The sequence below is a fragment of the Anomaloglossus baeobatrachus genome, chromosome 1 (assembly GCF_048569485.1).
Source record: "Anomaloglossus baeobatrachus isolate aAnoBae1 chromosome 1, aAnoBae1.hap1, whole genome shotgun sequence".
Classification (NCBI taxonomy): Eukaryota; Metazoa; Chordata; class Amphibia; order Anura; family Aromobatidae; genus Anomaloglossus; species Anomaloglossus baeobatrachus.
The window spans coordinates 909,966,799-909,979,145 of NC_134353.1; the positions used below are offsets into that span (position 1 = coordinate 909,966,799).

A 12,347-nucleotide genomic window follows, 5' to 3' on the forward strand; every position below is an offset into this window, starting at 1 on the left:
CCACAGTCACCAGACCTGAACCCAATCGAGATGGTTTGAGGTGAGCTGGACCGCAGAGTGAAGGCAAAAGGGCCAACAAGTGATAAGCAACTCTGGGAACTCCTTCAAGACTGTTGGAAAACTATTTCCGGGGACTACCTCTTGAATCTCATCAAGAGAATGCCAAGAGTGTTCAAAGCAGTAATCAAAGCAAAAGGTGGCTACTTTGAAGAACCTAGAATATAAGACATATTTTCAGTTGCTTCACACTTTTTTAAGTATTTCATTCCACATGTGTTAATTCATAGTTTTGATGCCCTCAATGTGAATTTACAATTTTCAGAGTCCTGAAAATAAAGAAAACCCTTTGAATGAGGTGTTAGGTGAAATAGTTACTTATATATATTTTTTTTTTTTTAATATTTTTACGATATATATGAATGAAGCTGCTAGTAGACAGGTAAATATGCTTTATATATAATTGAATGTTTAGCGCAGTAGTGTATTGAAACTATTTTATATATAATTATTATTATTATTATTATTATTATTATTATTATTATTATTATTAATAATATTATTATTATATACTCTAGGAAGAGTTCTGGTGGTCCCAAACTTCTTCCATTTAAGGATTATGGAGGCCACTGTGCTCTTAGGATTCTTGAGTACTGTAGAAATTATTTTGTAACCTTGGCCATATCTGTGCCTTGCCACAATTCTGTCTCTGAGCTCCTTGAGCAGTTCCTTTGACCTCATGATTCTCAGTTGGCCTGACATGCACTGTGAGCTGTGAGGTCTTATATAGACAGGTGTGCGCCTTTCCTAATCAAGTCCTATCAGTTTAATTAAACACAGCTGGACTCCAATGAAGGAGTAGAACTATCTCAAGCAGTATCACAAGGAAATGGACAGCATGTGACTTAAATATGAGTGTCTGAGCAAAGGGTCTGAATACTTATGACCATGTGATATTTCAGTTTTTCTTGTTAAATAAATTTGCAAAAAAATGAGAAAAAAAATGAACTTTTTTGCATCTTCCAAATGGCTGCAATGAAACAGTGACAACTTTAAAGGGGTCGGAATACTTTCAGTAATCACTGTATATGAATAGTATAAGCAAAAATCAAAAACGTAATATATGAAGCATTTCTAATAATTTTGTCAAGGAAAAATAGGCTTCTTTCAATAGCTTACAGTTTATTTTCTTTTCTCCTTAACGTATTACTTAACTCATCACTTTTAGAAACAGCTAAAATCCATTTTCTCAAAACAAGACAGTCTTCTAGCTCACTGAGGGATCAGATTACAGCTGTAAGAGGACGAAAAGAAAAAGAGAGCATAACACACAGCCCAGGCTGCTGTAGCTTTGTCATACAAATACTTTTGCTTCTTAACATGTGCCACATAGAGATATGAGATAAAAAATCCATCAATCACGTATCACATGTCTGTGTGTGATGTGTATTGGAGACATCACAGCAGCTAGTCTGCACTCACTAGCTCAGAGACAACTGACAAATAGAGTAAGAGTGTGATGCTAGTGTCGCAGGCGGCGGGGCGCTGTGCTCGCTAACGCTCGGGTCCGGCGCTGCTGCTGCTCGGTGGCTCGATTGTGGGGCCCGGATCCGGGGACTCGAGTGGCGCTCCGCGCCCATGAGTGAGAGGGGATAGTTTGGTTTGGGGATTTGGTCCGTGACGCCACCCATGGGTTGTGGTGAGGTTGGGCACCACCACTGCTGGTGACGGGGATCCCGGAAGCGATGGTAGGGAGCAGCTGGGCTGTCATTTTCCCCCTCCGTGGGTAGGGGTTGGTGGTCCAGGGGCCCGGTGAGGTGACGGGGAGGCAGGGTCGGCAAGGTGCAGGGTCGCCTGGACTGCGTAGTGCGGTGCCGGATGGCACGGTTGTACTCACTCAGCCACAAATGTACGCAATGTCTCTGGTAAACCAAACGGCTGGATGGACGGGTCCCGCAGCCAGCTGCTGTGGCTTCTCCTGGACGGTTGGTGGTGGCTGCCTTTCCCTGCACCTTTGTGTATGTTTGATCCCGATGGCTTCCCACCGGTAACCCGCTCCCCAGCGTATATATGTGTCGGAGGAGCCCTTTTGCCCGCAAGCTCTGGCCCTTGGAACTCTAGCTGTAGCGGTAGCTGTATTTCCTTCTACTGGTCGGACGGTTGCCTTCTATCGGGTCTTGGCTGTTAGGAAACCCCTGGGGTTCCGGTCACTGACGGATTTGACCTCTTAACAGCGACTCCAAGCCTGGTCGGGGTCCGCAGGCCCTGCCTGTGTGTGCTGGCTTCACTTCGCTCCCCGGTTCGGTACCGGCGGGCCACCGCCCGACCCCGGTCCTACGGTTCTGCGTTGATTCGCCTCTCCTGCAGACGGCCACCACCGTCTGCCAACCTTGCTCTTAGTGCCCGGGCCACACACCCGGACACGGTCAGTTTACTCCTTCACCACTACTTCACTCCTCTCACTTGCACCTCCATAACTGAACTCTCTTCCTTTTCCCGCCTCCAGGACTCTGAACTCCTCAATGGGTGGGGCCAACTGCCTGGCTCCACCCCACCTGGTGTGGACATCAGCCCCTGGAGGGAGGCAACAAGGATTTTGTGTCTGGCTGATGTGCCTGTCTCGGGGTGGGTGTGTGTGTTGCAGTATCTGTGACGACCTGGCTAGTCCATGGCACCACACTAGTCACTATTTATGGGCAGAATGGACGAAAGGGTAGACAAGCCGGGATCAGAACACAGGAAGACATGACAGGGCACAGGGAGTAAGCAGAAATGCAGTCAAGTAACAGGCCAAGGGTCAGAATTTCAGGAGAGTTTGTACTTGATACAGGGAGCAGAAAGAGACGTGGTCAGGTAATGGTCTGAGGTCAGAAGTCAGGGTCATGACAAGAACAGGGAGTGGGCAGAGAGGAGTCAATAAACAGTCTAGAAAAAGAGGAAAATCTCCAGCATCCACGAAAAGTATAGGTGAGTAAATTAAAAAAGTCTTTATTAAAGAATCATTAAAAACAGGTATGGAGCCAGATGTAAACCACCATGATATAGACAGGGGAGGATTTTTCCCCCTGTCTGTATCATGGTAGTTTACATCTGGCTCCATACCTGTTTTTAATGATTCTTCAATAACGACCTGTACTTTCCGTGGATGCTGGAGATTTTCCTCTCTTTCTTCTCCACAAGATTTCGTCCCAAGCCAGGAAGCTCCATTCACTGGCTGTGACATCCTCCATCAAAGTGGGTGAGCTGATCTTCCTTGTTTTCAGATCAATAAACAGTCTGGGATCAGGAAGCCAAGATCAGAATGCAAATGCAAACATGAGCCAAAAGCACAACTGAAGAACCAGGAAGCACGACTGGCGAAGTTGTAGGAGAGCATACTCAGTAATGGAACAGAGCAATTACCAGGAACAAGACAAGAAGCACCTGAGCAAACGCCTCCCAGAACCAGCATGAACCTTGTGCAGAAAAAAACTGTCAGCAAGTGCTCAAGAAACACAGCAGAGCATTATACATACAAAATGCTCTGCACAAAAGAAACATATAACTGCCAGCAAAATGCCAGTATGCAAAATGATCCACATTGCTGAACTGTGACAAAGAGCTTACAAAGGGTAAACCTTGAAAACAAAATGCAGACTAAAAGTCATATAATGGTGAAAAATAGTATTATTTCTACACATATCAGCTTTTCTTTAAAGTCACCTGAAACTACAGATACGCTTTTAATGGCTAGATCAGAATTGGCGAGGCAGTGATGCCTCAGTGTCAACGGAGAACCTAAAGCTATAAAACAGAAAAGTTTGTCAATTCTTTTCCTCTAGACGATGGTGTGATACAAATGAGACAAATATGAGTGTGTGATTGGATTAGAATAGGTATCCAGTTTTCAGAATAGGTGATTATGGAAGTCATGCTGTCCATATGCTACAATCCACGAGTGTTATGCCTGAACATGAGGAGTTAACTTGGTGAAAACATCATACCAGTGAACTTTGACATGTTAGACAATAGCAAACAAACCTTACAAACAAACTTTGAGGTTATGTTAGTAAGAGTAAACCTTAAAGCATTGCATGGTGGTTAAATCATAAAACTTAAGTAGATGTTATACAATAGCAAACAAACCTTACAAACAAACTTTGGGTTATGTTACTAAGAGACAACCTTGAAGCACTGTGTGGTGGTTAATCATAAAACTTAAGTAAAACTTTAACTTTGGTAAAGTTACTGATGATTTTGCTAAAACTACGCAGCCGTGATGGAGGAGGATGTGAGAGCTGTGTATAAAAAAGGGGACCCTGTTCAGCGAGATGGGGAACATTCCAGGAGGTACAGTGGACACACTTCTTCTGTGATGGTGATACCAGAGTATTTCCTTCTCGCTGACCGTGGTCCCTCTGGTGGGAAGTGATGCTACAATATTTCGGTAATTATTGATGCTTTATTTCTCTATATACTATGATTTATATTGACTGTATGATTTACATTAATTGAATCAATAGAACAGGGTAATATTGTTTCTGTCATTCCATAATTGAACATTATCCTGATGCTATCTTAATAAATTGTTACATTATTGTTTTACCATAAAACTGTATTCAGTGTGCCTAATTTGTATATTAGTGAGCGCTACGTAAGTAAGGGCGTATCCGCCCTGTTACTTTGACGTGGTAAGACATAAATTGGCGTAGTCGGCAGGATAGTGAATATCTGGAAGGGTGCATTTGAGTTTATTTTTAAGCAAGAGAATAATTTGTTGGCATTAGGCCAAAATTTTTGGCTTTTTGGCACAAAGCTAGGAAAAATGTTTAAGAAAGGTAAGAAGGAGGAGGATTGTGTGGAGATCCCTGGCTCGACCAAGGCTCCGCATAATTGTTATAGCACAGGAGATGCGTTGTTGTGGATTGGCAGAACCCTGGGAGAATAAGCTCAAGGGTTCAGAACCCCATGATGTTGTTTCTGTACTCATAGAGGTCCCTGCAAAAGGCAGGTGATGCAACCCCCCATGATGTTGTTTTTGTACTCATGGGGGTCCCTGCAAAAGGCAGGTGATGGAACCCCCCATGATGTTGTTTCTGTACTCATGGGGGTCCCTGCAAAGGCAGGTGATGCAGTTTCATTGGGGAGACGCAATGAGCCTCTCGATGTTGTTAAATTACTCGAGGGTTTCCCTGCAAAGTCAGGTGATGCAGTTTCATTGGGGAGACGCAATTGGGCGTTAGCCTCAGAACCCCATGATGTTGTTACTGTACTCATGGGGGTCCCTGCAAAGTCAGGTGATGCAGTTTAATTGGGGAGACGCAATTATGCGTTAGCCTTAGAACCCCATGATGTTGTTTCTGTACTCATGGGGGTCCCCGTAAAGGCGGGTGATGTGTATATAGGACAATGTATGTGGATTTTGCTCAGTACTTCCCAAGTTATGCATGAGCGGAATACCAATATACAAAGAAAGTGTTCACAAATGGAACAAAAAGTAGTTGAGATCGGAGGACAAAAAGTGGTGTTAGAATGTAATACTCGCTTACTCCGTGACAAGTTGGAACATTATCAGAATGTTGCAGAAAAAGCTAGTGAAGGTAGCTCAAAACAAGCATTAAAAACGCAGAGGTAGAGTCAACAAAGAAAAGGTGCATAAAAGTATTGCATCAGCCTCTGTAGCCTGGGATCTGGATCATTGGGATGGGGATGTGTGGAATACCACCTCCTCTGATGAGGATTGGGAAGATTTCTCAGATCCTACTATTGATCCACCCGGGAGGATTACTATGAAATCCATTAAAAAGAGATCAGAAAGAATAGAATATGAAACAACACGAGTCCAAGCATGGGGCGGTGGGGGAATCCTCATTATGATGAAGATGGACAGCCCATCTAGGTAGAGAATGTAAAACCTCATATCCGCAGTCGAGTGACTGTGGAAGATTTTTCCCAAAATGAGATAGATATCTTGAAACGCTTGGAAACAGAGCAAGTGGGGAAGAGTGTGGCAGAATCTGCCCCTACTCACGAGCTAGAGTCTGCATCAGATAGTGATGCATAAGTAGCCAGCCAAGCCCCTATTTAGATAAAAAAGGGTGAACGTCTCTATGTAAATTTGCAAATTCATTAGAAAGGGGGGAATATTCAAAGAGTCCCTGCTTTAATTGATACAGGGGCGGAGGCTACTTTGATTTATGGAAATCCAAAGAAGTATAAAGGTCCCAAGATTAAAATTGCTGGGCTAGGAGGAAAAGTAACAATGGGTGTACAAACCCAGGTTGCTTTAAAAATAGGGAACTTACTCATCAGAAAATTCAGTGTGTTTGTTGTCCCTATCCATGAATATATCTTGGTCCATAGATATATTGAAGGGAATGACCCTGTATCTGAAGGAAGGAACATTTTCCTTTGGGGTCCAAAAACAGGATCTTGTACATTGTAATACAATAATGGTGGGCAAAGTTAAAATGCCACCAATTCATATTCCTCCAGCTACTAAAATGGTAGCTATGAAACAGTACAGGATCCCAGGGGGTCATAAAGAAATTGGGGAAACCATCAAAGAATTGGTGGGAGTAGGAGTAATGCATCCTACAACCACTACATGGAATAACCCAATTTGGCCAGTAAAAAAAAAAAGTGATGTATCATGGAGAATGACAGTGGATTACCGGGAGTTGAATAAGCATACTCCTCCCTTGACCGCTGCTGTTCCTGATACTATCACTATTGTTGAAAATATTCAAAGTCATGATGGTACCTGGTATGCTGTAATAGGCTTGGCTAATGTCTTTTTCGCAATACCAATAGAGGAGAAGGTGCAAGATTAGTTTGCCTTCACATGGCTAGGGAGGCAGTACACTTTCACTAGGTTGCCTCAGGGTTGGATTCATAGTCCAACTATCTGTCATCAGATGGTGGCCGAACACTTGGATGAGTTCCCATTGTCTGCAGAAATGCAGTTTTCTCATTATATCAATGGTATAATGATACAGGGAAAATATGAGTAGTCAGTAAAAGATCAGCTGACCAAATTACTCTCACATGAGATCCAAAGGGTGGGAGATTCATGATGCTAAGGTCCAAGGACCGGCTCAGTCGGTCAAGTTCCTAGGAATCCAATGGAACAAGGGACATAGGGAAATTTTGCCAAAGGCAAGACAGAAAATAATCAATTTCCTTATTCCAAAGTCAAAACAAGAAACCCAATCATACATTGGTCTTTTTGGCTTTTGGAGACAGCATATCCCACATTTGGGGCAATTGATGGCTCCATTGTACAAAGTGACTCGGAAAAAGTATGAATTTAAATGGGGTGGAAAAGACATAATTGGTTGATCCATGGTAAAAAGGTGTAGGGTAAAGAGGTATGGCAAATTCTTGAAGAACTAATTCAGAATACCAAAACAACTGTGTTTCATGTAGATGCATGTACCTATTGACTCACTTGAACGTCTGTTTAATTCCAAAGCAGATAAAGCAGCTGCAATACTCAAAACAACCACTGAAGGAGAAAAAGCAGTAGTACCAGAGAGATCTACCCCTTTGTCTGCCGGGTTGGATCTTCATTCTACTAAGGTTGTGTTAATAACACCAGGTAAGGTGGGAGTTATTCCCACAGGTTTTGGATGTTAGATTCTGAAAGGACATTATGGGCAAATAGCTACAAGATCTAGTTCTAACATTAAAAGGAGCAGTGGTGGTGGGTGGAGTAATTGATTTAGATTATCAAGGTGAAATTAAAGTAATAATGATCACTATATGTGAAGAATCTTTGATTATTGAAAAAGATCAGCGAATGGCACAGATGCTGCTGATACCTGTATCTTTAGCCCAGGCTGAGGAAGGAAGCGTTCCTACTGAATTAACCCTTAGAGGAGACAAGGGGTTTGGGTCCTCAAATATCACTAATGTAGGTGTCAAAATCTGGATCCAAAATGTTCAAGGACCGCCTTCTGAGGCTGAGGTCATTGCAGTAGGGAAAGATCATACCCTATTATTAATAAGACCTGGGGTTGAGAAATGGGAGTATGTTCCTCAAGAAAAAATGTTATTTGCGGGAATAATACTTGTGTCTCTTGATTACAGAAGTGAAAATCAGTTTATGGAATCCTTGGTGCAGAATTGTTGGTCAATCTAGAAAATGAAGTGTCAGATGTAGTGGCTATGGGTCCTGGTACTCCCTTTTGTGGATGGATGGAAGAATTTCTACCAGGAGAAGCCAATGGCCAATCAATTCTTAATACATCATCAAGTGATTTCTGAGGCATTGAACAGCAGTCAACATATGGATTGCTGGATATGAACCCACTCTCCGGATGGGTAAATCTTCCTTGGTGGCAAGGAAACATGAGGAGAACTAATACAAACTTACAATACTTGGCATTTCAAGGAGGATCATGGGTGCCAAGAAATAAAAACAGGATTGACTAAATTGGGAACTGTAACCATGGACAACATTCAAATAAGTTTCAAATCAACTTTAAATACGGCGGATGCTTTTAAACCTATATTGCTGGCAAGGTTTATTCACAATAATTCATGGACATTTACTAAAATGTTTGTGAACAGGACTAATGAATCTTGTAGTAATATACAAGGGAATTTGATGTGTAATGAGTCGTCTGAATACACACCAGGACAAGAAACTTGTGCTAATCCAGATGTGGGTTATTGTAGTCCTGTTGGACAAAGCCCTGGTTGGTGTGATTTAGTTTATCGATTAATATTGAAACATTAATAGAAAAGATAAAAACTGTATGAACAATGAATGTTTATGTTGTTTGAACAAGTGGGTCTTGTGTTCAATAATGGTATGATGCTCGGAGACAAAAGAGACCAAAACGTTTTGATGGTTTCGTGTAGCAATGGTCATGCATAACATCAATAATCAAGGACCGATTGTGATACAAATGAGACAAATATGAGTGTGTGATTGGATTAGAATAGGTATCCAGTTTTCAGAATAGGTGATTATGGAAGTCATGCTGTCCATATGCTACAATCCACGAGTGTTATGCCTGAACATGAGGAGTTAACTTGGTGAAAACATCATACCAGTGAACTTTGACATGTTAGACAATAGCAAACAAACCTTACAAACAAACTTTGAGGTTATGTTAGTAAGAGTAAACCTTAAAGCATTGCATGGTGGTTAAATCATAAAACTTAAGTAGATGTTATACAATAGCAAACAAACCTTACAAACAAACTTTGGGTTATGTTAGTAAGAGACAACCTTGAAGCACTGTGTGGTGGTTAATCATAAAACTTAAGTAAAACTTTAACTTTGGTAAAGTTACTGATGATTTTGCTAAAACTACGCAGCCGTGATGGAGGAGGATGTGAGAGCTGTGTATAAAAAAGGGGACCCTGTTCAGCGAGATGGGGAACATTCCAGGAGGTACAGTGGACACACTTCTTCTGTGATGGTGATACCAGAGTATTTCCTTCTCGCTGACCGTGGTCCCTCTGGTGGGAAGTGATGCTACAATATTTCGGTAATTATTGATGCTTTATTTCTCTATATACTATGATTTATATTGACTGTATGATTTACATTAATTGAATCAATAGAACAGGGTAATATTGTTTCTGTCATTCCATAATTGAACATTATCCTGATGCTATCTTAATAAATTGTTACATTATTGTTTTACCATAAAACTGTATTCAGTGTGCCTAATTTGTATATTAGTGAGCGCTACGTAAGTAAGGGCGTATCCGCCCTGTTACTTTGACGTGGTAAGACAGATGGCTTTGATAATAATTGCACTGGAGGTGCACAAAGGCTAGGTAGGTATTGATGTCACTTCTCATAAAAAATGCACAATGACAGCCCAAGAATCCGAGCGGTATGAATGCTCCCTCTGCTCGGCTTGATTATCTAATTCGGATGTTACGGCCCAGACAAATTACCCGGCCTGAGCTTTCCGAGATGTATAAATAACTGGCCGAGTATTGATCCTGTCTTGTAAATTATGATTATAAGAACCTTTAACGTGTCTTGAGCAGGTTTGTTATGGCATTTAGCAAACATCAAAAGGTGAAATATAAAGCAAATAAAGGGAAATGGAATAGGTTAAAGGCCCCGTCACACTAAGCAACATGGCTAGCAACATCGCTGCTAACGAACAACTTTTGTGACGTAGCAGCGATGTTGCTAGTGATGTCGCTGTGTGTGACATTCAGCAACAACCCGGCCCCTGCTGTGAGGTCGTTGGTTGTTGCTGAATGTCCTGGGCCATTTTTTAGTAGTTGCTGTCCCGCTGTGAAGCGCACATCGCTGCTAACGAACAACTTTTGTGATGTAGCAGCGATGTTGCTAGTGATGTCGCTGTGTGTGACATCCAGCAACAACCTGGCCCCTGCTGTGAGGTCGTTGGTTGTTGCTGAATGTCCTGGGCCATTTTTCAGTTGTTGCTGTCCCGCTGTGAAGCACAGATCGCTGTGTGTGACAGCGAGACAGCAACAACTAAATGTGCAGGCAGCAGGAGCCGGCTTCTGCGGAGGCTAGTAACCACAGTAAACATCGGGTAACCAAGAAGCCCTGTCCTTGGTTACCCGATATTTACCTTTGTTACCAGCCTCCGCCGCTCTCACTGTCAGCGCCAGCTCCTGCTCTGTGCACATGTAGCTGCAGGACACATCGGGCAATTAACCCCATGTGTGCTGTAGCTAGGAGAGCAGGGAGCCAGCGCTAAGCGGTGTGCGCTGCTCCCTGCTCTGTGCACATTTAGCTGCAGCACACATTGGGTAATTAACCCGATGTGTGCTGTAACTAGGAGAGCAGGGAGCCAGCGCTCAGTGTGCGCTGCTCCCTGCTCTCTGCACGTGTAGCTGCGTGCGCTGGTAACCAAGGTAAATATCGGGTTGGTTACCCGATATTTACCTTAGTTACCAAGCTTAGCATTTTCCACGCGGCGCTGGGGGCTGGTCGCTGGTTGCTGGTGAGCTCACCAGCAACTCGTGTAGCGACGCTCCAGCGATCCCTGCCAGGTCAGGTTGCTGGTGGGATCGCTGGAGCGTTGCAGTGTGACATCTCACCAGCAACCTCCTAGCAACTTACCAGCGATCCCTATCGTTGTTGGGATCGCTGGTAAGTTGTTTAGTGTGACTGGACCTTAAGTAAACAGAAATTATAGCTAAAACATTTGTAGCGCCCCTGAAGCCTTCAGGGAGCTACAAGGTTCTGTATCCCCACCAAGATGCAGGGTCTACCCCCTAGGGCCCCAGAAGACCAGTGCCAGTCACACACAAACACTCCGCTTCTGGGGCGCTACACATTTTTCTCAGATTTTTGTTTGAGTTAGTATAGGCAAAAAGATGTCATGAAATGGGCCTACAAATGGTTCAAAAACCACAACCTGTTTTGGTTCAACAGCACCCACACAGAGCAATGCGCCTCTCTAGTGGCAGATTACTAAACCTATGTAGTCAATTCTATGGGTTTTTGTTTCAAAGAAATTAAAGACTACAGGATTGTCCAGATAGGAATGACCAAGATCCAAGTCAAGCAATGAGGTCGGTGTTTTGTGGCTGCTGGATGGGAATCCTGCCCACCACCTCTGGCCTGCTGGCATCCTAAGCTCCTCTCTTGATTAGCTGGTGGGTTACAATGTTATGCATTACACCACAATTATAATGTCACGGTGCCAGACTGGCTAAATAAAAGAGAAGCCTAAGATGCCGATAATTACAAAGATATTCGCAGGGATACCATCAAGGTGACATAGAGTACTGACTTTGCTGCTGGTTTAGGGTCCTGCAAATTGGTTTGCCCATCTCTACGTTTTAAAGGGAACCTGTCAGGACCAATATGCACCCAGAACCATGAGCAGTTCTTGGTGCATATTGCTAATCCCTGCCTAACTAACCTTGTATACGCTAGTGTGACACCCTGGCCAGCCAGGTAGTCACAGATAGGGCCCCGCACAACACCAGTCCCCTAACAAGGTGACAGCTGCCAAACACTAAAACCCTAGTCACCCCCCTCAGTGCTTGATGGACACACCAGGGGACAGAGCCAGGCAGTTGGCCACGCCCACCGAGGAGTTCAGAGAGCCTGAGGCGAGAAAAGTAGAGAGATCAGTTTGAGAGTTCAGTGGAGGAGGTCAGTCCTGTGTGTGACAGGCCTGTAGCAGACTGACAGGTGACAGGGTAGGAGCCCAGGCACCTTTGGCTAGGAGGCATATGGAGGCCTCTGCCTGCAGGAGCCGGGAAGACGGCTCGGTGGAACCGTGGTTGACCGGGACAGGGTAGTGGCCCGCCGGTACCGACCCGGGGAACCGACTCAGAAACCAAAGCACAAAGGGGTGTACTCAGACCCTGAAGCAAGGTCCAGAAGCTACTGGGGGCTAGCTAATTAA

The 12,347-nt window shown here is 43.7% G+C and overlaps 2 long non-coding RNA genes across 2 annotated transcripts in view; one reads left to right on the forward strand and one right to left on the reverse strand.

The window, feature by feature from the left end:
* LOC142302054 (uncharacterized) overlaps nt 1-12,347 on the reverse strand; it is a 36,898-nt gene that overhangs the window by 16,883 nt on the left and 7,668 nt on the right. The gene's annotated exons all lie outside the window — the stretch shown is intronic.
* LOC142302047 (uncharacterized) lies at nt 3,835-9,730 on the forward strand. Its single transcript, XR_012752921.1, has 3 exons — nt 3,835-4,423; nt 7,451-7,576; nt 8,068-9,730. It is a non-coding gene; the product is annotated as an uncharacterized LOC142302047 (long non-coding RNA).